Genomic DNA, 10,193 nt, shown 5'->3' on the forward strand with positions numbered 1-10,193 from the left:
TTTACTCAAGTTATCGTAAGTAAGGCAGACAGTCAATCGGATTTCAACTAATCTCATCTTCCTGATCATTTATACATATGATCCTATATCTAACTCGATTATTTTTAAGTGATACAAATAACCTTTATGTGGACAAAACTTAGCAACATGTTGCAAGAGTGCAACCAGTAAGCACGAAAGTACTTGTTTAATGACGTAATAAAAAAATTTCAAAATGCTGGGTGTTTTTAATTTCGTGCTCTCTTACACACTTGCAATTGCTCTCTGTCGACCGCTGATTAAACATATTTTTAACATCTCTATTACAGAACTTATATGATATTAACAAGATTAAACAATGAAAATTACTAAAGAAAAATACTAAAGTACCATAACTCTCCTTGGAAATAACACAATTTCACAATAACTACATTTTAACAACAGAAATATTTCATTCGCAAAAGATTGTTTTGATTTAATGTTGTTTGTATTTATACATACATAAAATAGATTATTTTTTATTAAAAATTTATATTCGATAAAATTGATAGTTAATATTGTTTAAATAGTGGTAAATACAATCAAATATAAATTTGTATTACAAAGGAACACGTATATATATACATATATATTAAATGCACTTTATTCCAATACATGTGTATCATGTTCAGCGTATAAGAATATAATATCTATTATATTCTAGCATGTAGTAACTCCTTAGTTTTAGTTTTCATCTAGTACATCATATGCCGGTAAATTCTATAAAGAGATTAATCGTTTAAACCAATTAGTTCATTTTTATTTATAGATTTAATAAAATACACTTATTTGCTATATTAAAAGATATTTATTCTCTCCTGTTTTCATTGAGATAACTAACATGTTGGAAAATATATGCAGTATAATACCATTGTCAAAAAAGGATTATCCGTTAATTTTAATAATATATATCACAGATTGACCGATATTTTCGGCAAAACGTCAGCCGCATCTACTCTGGTCCACATATTCGTCTGGGTTCAAAGTTACAGTCCGATTTCGGTTTTTTGGTGTAAGATGCTTTATGATCCATTTTTTTGTAAACTAACGCAAGTTGCTTCACAAAAATGCTATATCTTATTATTATTAACTAATAGTTGTGGAGGATGGGGTCATGTGTAGAAGTTCACGCAAGTGAGGAAAGTTCTCTGATCGCCATTCACTTGGGAGTGGCCAGAAACGATTCTTTTACATATGGCTCAAGCAGCTCACGACTTCCGGTCTTTGGCCAAGTATCCTCTGGGTAGCCTAAGAACATCCGTTTTAAGACGAGCTAAAGTGAGAAGGCGAAACATCTCCTACATAATCGCGTAAGCGGTGTCTACGCCAATTAAGAAGAAGAAGAAGATGCCTTGAGGGCACTATATGTGCAAACTTTTATCTGGATACATATGATTGGTTCTTTATTTGTATACTGGAATCTGTATGAATCAGATGGAGCGTGGTTTTCGTCTGATTTCTCTCGTTTACAGACAGTGATGTAGGAATATCGAGTAGGTCCCGAGGTATGGATTTTACCTAGATGTGGACGGTCCCTTGTAGAACTTTGATACCGGTTCGAATGAGAGACCATCCTTTTAATGACGACCACTGCAAACGAGTCCGTTTACCGAGTCCTGGCATTCAAGCCGTTGGTTGAGCATCTAGCCACAATCCGCATCAAAGCTAAGTGACGTAGTTGGTAAGGATAGAATGGGTCGGACCAAAGGGAGAGGTATTAGATGAGTGGGGTTAGTAGAGCATGCAAAGAGGTGGTCATTGGATATGTCGGGGTCTATCCTGGATAGGTAGGAGTTAAACCTGCTACAATATCCAGAACGAAGCTGCCCAAGAGTCAATCTCATTTTTCGCGGCAACTTGAGCTCTTCGTCTGCCACGGGTGGTGGTTTGACTCCTATTTCGGCATTCACTGGGAGGAAGACAGTGAAGGTCTTAATGGCTTCACTGTGAATGGCGGTCAGTCCTTGCCGGAAGTTAGTTGCGTCCGAAGTTTGGCCGACGTATTGTCTGATGTTATCGACATAGTTAAGGAATGACCTCTTGATGTTCCTAGGAGGCCGATCCATTCCAAGCAGGTGCCTACATATGATTTCTACGAAAGCAACCTAGCAGGAACTGCTTGGAGAGGAGTTCATTATGCTCCTTAACTGGGAGTCCGATTGGAGACGTCAAGATTCATCCATCCCCTCGTGGTCCGGAGTGCAGTGTTTTGACAGGTCTGAAGCTTCCCTACCTGCGTTTTACTGCATCCAGGCGACCATATAAGTGCGGAGTAATTTAGGACCGGCCGGCCGATTGCCTTGGAAGTTGCCAATAACGTTTCTTTGTCCTTTCCCAATGTGCTGCCAGCTCGCGACTTGAGAAGTTTGTTGCGGCTCTGTACCTCGACAATAATCGCGGTCATCGACCGCAGTATCAAGGTCAAGTCTGTACTGCTTCGACCAGTTAGTAAATATGGTCGATTTAGTGGGGGAGAGTGTTTCGTTCCATGCAGATAAGCAGCGGGAAAGGTTAGAGAGATAACCCTTTACCTTGGAACATATGCCATCGATTCCATTGCCCGGCGTCAATATCATCAGCCTAAGACGTTAAGGAAACTCGTTCTGGTGGCTGTGGGAGTCTTAAGATGTAGAAGTTAAACAGTAGCGGGGAGAAGACACCACCCTATGGAACCCCTGTTTAATTCTTCTCAATTTTCAATTTTTTGCCTCTAAATTGTACGGATGATTGATGGTCCACCTCTTCAGTCCTGGAGGGAGCGTTGTTTTTTCGATGTTCTCAAATAGCATTGTGTGATTGGCTGTGTCAAAAGCTTTTGACAAGTCCAACGCTACGAGGATCGCCCTCTCGCCTGGTTAAGGCCATTAACTAACTAAGCGTTTATGACGCTAAGTGCTGTGGTGATGATGTGCAACTTTTCGGAAGCCATGCTGGTTTTGCTAGGCTCAGGTGGTGTGTGAAGTTCGGTAGTAGCAAGGGCGGATGAGAGATCAGAGACCGTAGAGGTCCGTGGTTGGCCAATCGGGTGGACTGGCGGCGCAGTGCGCGAATTAGGTTGCACAGCCATAGAAACTAAGGTCGCAGTATTGCGTTGACAGCATGGAGCCACGTAACTTATGATTCACTCTCTATGTGTCTTAAGCCCTGAGCAGGTCTTAATATGGCTCCGTCCATTGTATGTAAAGGGTGATTTTTTAAGAGCTTGATAACTTTTTTTTTAAAAAAAACGCATAAAATTTGCAAAATCTCATCGGTTCTTTATTTGAAACGTTAGATTGGTTCATGACATTTACTTTTTGAAGATAATTTCATTTAAATGTTGACCGCGGCTGCGTCTTAGGTGGTCCATTCGGAAAGTCCAATTTTGGGCAACTTTTTCGAGCATTTCGGCCGGAATAGCCCGAATTTCTTCGGAAATGTTGTCTTCCAAAGCTGGAATAGTTGCTGGCTTATTTCTGTAGACTTTAGACTTGACGTAGCCCCACAAAAAATAGTCTAAAGGCGTTAAATCGCATGATCTTGGTGGCCAACTTACGGGTCCATTTCTTGAGATGAATTGTTGTCCGAAGTTTTCCCTCAAAATGGCCATAGAATCGCGAGCTGTGTGGCATGTAGCGCCATCTTGTTGAAACCACATGTCAACCAAGTTCAGTTCTTCCATTTTTGGCAACAAAAAGTTTGTTAGCATCGAACGATAGCGATCGCCATTCACCGTAACGTTGCGTCCAACAGCATCTTTGAAAAAATACGGTCCAATGATTCCACCAGCGTACAAACCACACCAAACAGTGCATTTTTCGGGATGCATGGGCAGTTCTTGAACGGCTTCTGGTTGCTCTTCACCCCAAATGCGGCAATTTTGCTTATTTACGTAGCCATTCAACCAGAAATGAGCCTCATCGCTGAACAAAATTTGTCGATAAACACATTTCGAACCGAACACTGATTTTGGTAATAAAATTCAATGATTTGCAAGCGTTGCTCGTTAGTAAGTCTATTCATGATGAAATGTCAAAGCATACTGAGCATCTTTCTCTTTGACACCATGTCTGAAATCCCACGTGATCTGTCAAATACTAATGCATGAAAATCCTAACCTCAAAAAAATCACCCGTTACTTGACAGCGGAAAAATACCTCCGGACCCGGGTTGGATTCAAAACTAGCCAGAGACAGGAGGATACGGAGCAACCCTACTGCAAGGCTGTGCGCCAGTGACGACAATCTTATCTTAAAACGCACCGATCCAGACGGGGTTAGATCGCCGAAATAACAGCTTTTGGCCAAATGAAATCCGGGTCAATTCCGGTACGTAGAACCGGCTGCCATAGGAACCGTGACCAAAGAGGTCTTCTATGAACACTTGGAGCGCATATATGAGAGCTTGTTCCGAAACGATGCCAAAATCGTGCTTGGAGACTTTAACACCAGTGTGGGCAAAGAAGGTATCTTCAACATCAAGTGGAATGACATTTCAGGCTCCTTACGTATAGCTGCAAACCAAATCATTTCTCGCTAAGATCGAAAAAACAGATGGTACGATGAAGACTATAGTGTGGCAGTAGTTAGAAAGCGAATACCCTACATTGCAATGTCGCGGACCACAACATGAGCGATGTTAGATAGATACCGAGAGTTGAAGAGGGAGGCGAGACGTATTTGCGGACAAAAACAGAAAGAGGTTGAAATACATGGGTGCGAAGAGCTCGACTTTCCATTGCCCGGCCACAAAGAAGTTCGAATATCAATTGCCCATCTGCAGAACAACAAAGCGGCGGGGCCAATGGATTGTCGGTCGAGCTATTCAAATACAGTTGCGAAGAACTGATAAGGAGCATGCATCAGCTTCTATGTACAATATGGTCGACAGGCAAAAGCATGCTCGGTGATTGGAATATAAATGCCCTCTGCCCAAACCACAAAAAGGGCGACCCCACAATCTTCGCCAACTATCGTAAGATAAACCTTCACAACATCGCATCGAAGGTGCAGTGTGAAAGAATAAAGTCCACCGTCAGCAAACTGATTGTCAAATCTTGGATGACCCGTGAAAAAAAATCGACACGTACCACCTCTTCATTGATTTTAAAGGTGCTGTTGGCAGCACGAAAAAGAGCGGCTTTTATACGGCTATGTGTGAATTTGGTATCCCCAAAAGCTTCGCCAGGATCGCGAAAGACCGTTCCGACCGTGCCGTTCGATGTTTCAGACAAGGATTCTCAATGTACTTCCGGAGAAAATAATTCGGGCAGAAGGTACAATCTTCCACAAGAGTGTACAACTGCTGCCTGCTGGATATTGATATAATTGGACTCAACAATGGCCTATCAAAGAGAAAGGTTCTGCGGAAGATTTATGGTCATTTTCACATTGACAACGGTGAATACCGTAGACGATGGAACGTTGAGCTGAACAAGACGTAAGACGACAGTGACATAGTTCACCAAAATAACGGACAGCGGCTACACTGGCTAGGTCACGTCGTCCGAATGGATCAAAACACGGAGGATTCAGAGGAAGACATCCACTCAGTTGGAGAGACCGGGTGGAGAAGAACCAGCTTACACGTGAAATCTCTAATTGACAGCAAACAGCAAAAAAAGAAAAAACGATTGGCGCGATGTTACAAAAGTCTCAAAATGTCTACGCCAATAAAGAAAGCAGAAGACGCATGTTTAAATGAGTTAAGCATCCCCCCACTTTAACCGGAAAAACTAGCACACACTAATACTTAACGACACCACACTCGCACACAAGACAACTCACCACACTTGTACATACACCCACTCAGCATAAAGGATGGTCTTCTAAGCAGATTCAAAACATTCGTGCCAGCAATTCGATACATACAGTTCGCCGATCAACCCGTCAACAATTCGATCATCAACTACATTCGCTGAGACACTGCGCCGCGTCAACACCTCTAATCAACCTCGATTATACTTTCGACTTCCATCCGAAAAAGCTCGATCGCCAGCTCCAACAAGTCGGAATAGGATTCTCGCCGCCCCGTGTGTGTAACAAAATTAAATTGTATAACATTTATAATAATAAAAAGTATAATCAACCAATAACCCATTGTAAAAATACAAACAAAATTTGTTTTTATTAAACATAAATTTTGTATACCTTTATTCAACGCATTTGGCGGTGTTATCCGATTTCGGATATTTTAATACGTAAAAGAGTTAAAAAATTTACCCTTTTCAAATTTGGATGATACAGCTTTATTTGAATGGAACATATGTATATACATTTAGCATATTAAGGAGCGGGGTTCCGCCAACTTCTTAAATACTTTCAAATTGTAGGTGCCCCTCCTTAATGCGATTCGTTGTAACCAATTTAAGTTCTGTATCTTAATTTACGGTTTCAACTCGTCTATTCATCCTGATAATTTACAAGGTTTGACAATTAAGTAATGAGACTGATTTTATTGCCGCGCTTGTGGTAAACCTGTGACCTTGAAATTCCCTTTCTCTTCATTGATATATGCACCATTGATATATGCACCATCGCTCTAGCTTGTTTAGTTCGCCTGCTGCGCCAAGTTGAGTAGGCGTGTGTTTGTAGTACTCGTCACGAAAATGGAAAAACGGAATCAAGAGCAACGCGTCGCGATAAAATTTTGCGCCAGATTGGGCGAAACAGCTTCGGAAATGTTCGGTAAAATTGTAAGAGTATATGGTGATAGCGCTCTTAGACCTGGAAACCAAACGCCAAATCTCACAATGGTTGTCTCCGCGCGCACCCCGCCCGAAAAAAGCTCGCATGAGCAAGTCAAAGGTGAAAGCGATGATTATTGCCTATTTTGATAGCCGTGGAATCGTCCACAAAGAATTCATTCCAACTGGATCCTTCATCACGACAACGCACCGTGCCACACCGCCCTCAGCGTGTCCCAGTATTTGGCCTCTAAAGGGATCGCCGTGTTGCAACAGCCGCCTTATGCGACCGACATGTCACCCTGTGACTTTTTTTGTTTCCTAAAACAAAATTGGTGGTCAAAGGAACCCATTTTGAATCGATTACGGACATCCAGGCGGCCGAGACGAGGGTACTCGCGGACGTCCCAGTCGAAGCGTTCCAGAAAAGTTACGAAGCATGGAAAACGCGCTGGAATCGCTGTATAGTTGCCCAAGGGGACTACTTTGAAGGGAATGGCAGAGTTGTAGAATAATTTTCAAATATATGGCTTTTATGAAATCAGTCTCATTACTTAATTGTCATACCTCGTATATATACTTAGTATAACTTTTTATCTATCTATATTACTTTCAAGTATTAAAAATAACCGTTAGATGATCAAAATTGGTATACTCCGCAGCCACATGTGGGGAAAGTATTAAAAAGTAGTAAAATAAAAATCATAATTAGGCAAGTGATGTTGATGTGAGAGTGGGAGCGAAAACGATATGATGATTGAAACGAAATTAGTTTAAGCAAAGAGCGATGGTTTAGGACGTCAGAGTAGAAGCGGCAAAGCGACATTTCAGTGTTAACGAAAGCATCGAGCGAAGGGTTCTATATTTCGAAAGGTGTGTTTAACACTTTTGTTAAAAAATTGGAATACTTTTATATGCAAATTACCAACCAAGGAATATCAAACATACATTGAATACCTTACTTTACCGACTGTGCCATAATAAAATTGCAAAAGGTCTTCAAAAGAATTGGATAATTTTTATTAAGTACCCTATTATACCATACCGTGTAAGGAATTTATAATACTTTTAAAGAAATTAATTGATGCATTGAACAAATTAACAAATATTAAAAACACAAACTACGAAATTCAGTTTTAAGTTTATAATTGGTTGAGTAGCATCTACCGCATCTACATCGATAGGTCATGAGCAGAGCGGATATTTATTTATTTAGAAATGTATAAAAACATGTTTCAAAAATTCTGCATATTAAGGCAATATTCTTACATTCCATTTGAAAACAAAAGGAAAATCCATATATTCTTTACACAAACGATTTTTTTCTGGCAGTAATATAAAGAGTCAATTTTTGCAAATACATATGCCAACGTTCTTACGCTTAGGTATCGATCAGCTGATGATGCGTTCGGTGTTGGCTAAAAACAAAAGCTGCCAATATGATATCCAATGATATTTGGATATCTGTAGACGAGACAACAGACTGTGTTACGACTGGTCATGATTTTAATTTTCGGAGTATTGACGCGTGATTTACATGAACGAATAAAAAGTTATTTATTCAATGTTGCAACTGTTGATGCTGCCAACGCTACCACTGCCGCTTTTGCGCCTTGTAACGTTGTCGAAAGGGCGGTAAACGTAGTCCTACTGGTTGTTACGGATGCTGCATCAGATATCCTGGCTGCTGATAATACTTTCCATAATATGATTCTAAGATGATGCATTTCACTTGTCTTTCGCATGGATTACATAGACTAGCAGTTTGTGCAGACACAGCTTTCTACTGTTGCTGCTAACAGTTTCATTTCAAATATAAAAACGTATTTTTAAAAGTATATAAATATGCCTCGAGACCGAAGGAATATAAGTGAAAGAATCTATCCGCCTTACTGAAGAAGTACGAACCTACTTCTATCTACTTTAGAAAATAATATAAGGGATACCAACCCCTTATGGAAATAAATGATATTTTGCAACAAGGTATAGAAGCAACATACGTAAGAAAACTTTCTCCAACGGAGCTGGCTCTATTTTCATACTGCCCCGTATCATCATTTGCAGATGTCGAACGAAGTTTTTGCAAGCACCTTAACTGGAAGGCGAAAATCTTGTGTATTTGACTATTTAAAACCTAATTTAATAATTTATATTTATCGTAATAACTTTCAAGAAGAACAAGAAATTTGAGTATACATTGTAAAGTTAAATGGAGATGTAATTAGTTTATAGATTTAAGAAAAAAATAATAATAGAAAGACCATTAAAATACATACACTGTGTGCAAAAATTGTAAGACTTTTTAATTTCACCCAAAACGAATATATCTATTATACATATACATAAATAATTATTAAATAAATAAGTTCCATTCAATTTTATATGCGAAATTAAATTTTTGATGTCGAAATGTTTAGAATTTTGGAAAAAATTTCGGTGATAATTGTTTGTCACGAGAAAGTGTTATGCGTCGTTTGCACGGAACTATTCGGCCGGAATTTTGGCCGACAGTTTTGGTTTTTGCACCAAGATAGTGCACCGTCAAATACTGCATTAATTCTTCGTGAATTTTGTGCCAAATTTTCAACCAATACCGTGTCTCAACCACTGGATTTGAAATGAAACTGTTAGCAGTAGATAAAGTTGACTTTATCAATTGTTTCAAGGATTGGAAATAACGTTGGCATAAGTGTATTGGGGCCAAGGGAGATTACTTTAAGGAAGACGATGTAGATTTTATAAAGAATAATAAATAAAGAATTTTAAAATTATGTACAAAGTTTTACTATTTTATCTTCATACTTGTATTTTACGGTTTTGGGTTTTTGTTTTTTTGCATATTTCTGCATTTCTTGGTCTTATTATAAACGCTAAAATGTACAAGTACAAAAGCTTTATATACATTTGATTTGATACACTTAAAATCTTTGCGTTTAAGCATCGACTCTGCGGGCACCCTATGTGATCACAGTTTATTGTTGTCCTAACGATAATTTATTACAACGCCACCAACAGGCCAACATGTGCACAAATAAGATAAAAACAAGTAAGGAAGAGTTTAGTTCGGGTGCAACTGAAAATTTTATACTAGTGCAACTTGCAGGAATCAAAGCCAGGGAAATACTATAAAGTGTAAAACTTTATCCAAAGGATCGAAAAGCAAGAAATTTTATATGTTTTATATGTGCACATACTATAGTATATATAACTCTTACACAAACAGACACATACGGTTTATTAGAAAAAAGAAAATATTATTTGTAGTATTTGGCAGTTGCGGTAGTATCGTCCCGATTTTATCTTTTTCGCAATACCACATACTATTAACACACCACATACTAAAAAACCAATCATACATGTATAGCAAACTCAGACGATGTTGAAAAATCCTGATAATAGTTATATAGGGGCTCAAATTTATCTATTTAGGCACAAAGATACACTGTTATGAGTAAAATACACCCTCCCATCTTCATTGAGATAGTTCACATATTGGCCGATAAATGTGGTA

General features: G+C 39.0%; 1 long non-coding RNA gene across 1 annotated transcript in view; it reads right to left on the reverse strand.

Annotated features, from left to right (window-relative positions):
• Positions 1-444: 444 nt before the first annotated feature.
• The window catches only part of LOC125776385 (uncharacterized), a 114,112-nt gene continuing 104,363 nt past the window's right edge, over positions 445-10,193 (reverse strand). The window contains exon 3 of the long non-coding RNA XR_007421655.1: positions 445-738. This is a non-coding gene — a long non-coding RNA (uncharacterized LOC125776385). The remainder of the gene's footprint in view (positions 739-10,193) is intronic.

The sequence above is a fragment of the Bactrocera dorsalis genome, chromosome 2 (genome assembly GCF_023373825.1).
Source record: "Bactrocera dorsalis isolate Fly_Bdor chromosome 2, ASM2337382v1, whole genome shotgun sequence".
NCBI classification, from domain to species: Eukaryota; Metazoa; Arthropoda; class Insecta; order Diptera; family Tephritidae; genus Bactrocera; species Bactrocera dorsalis.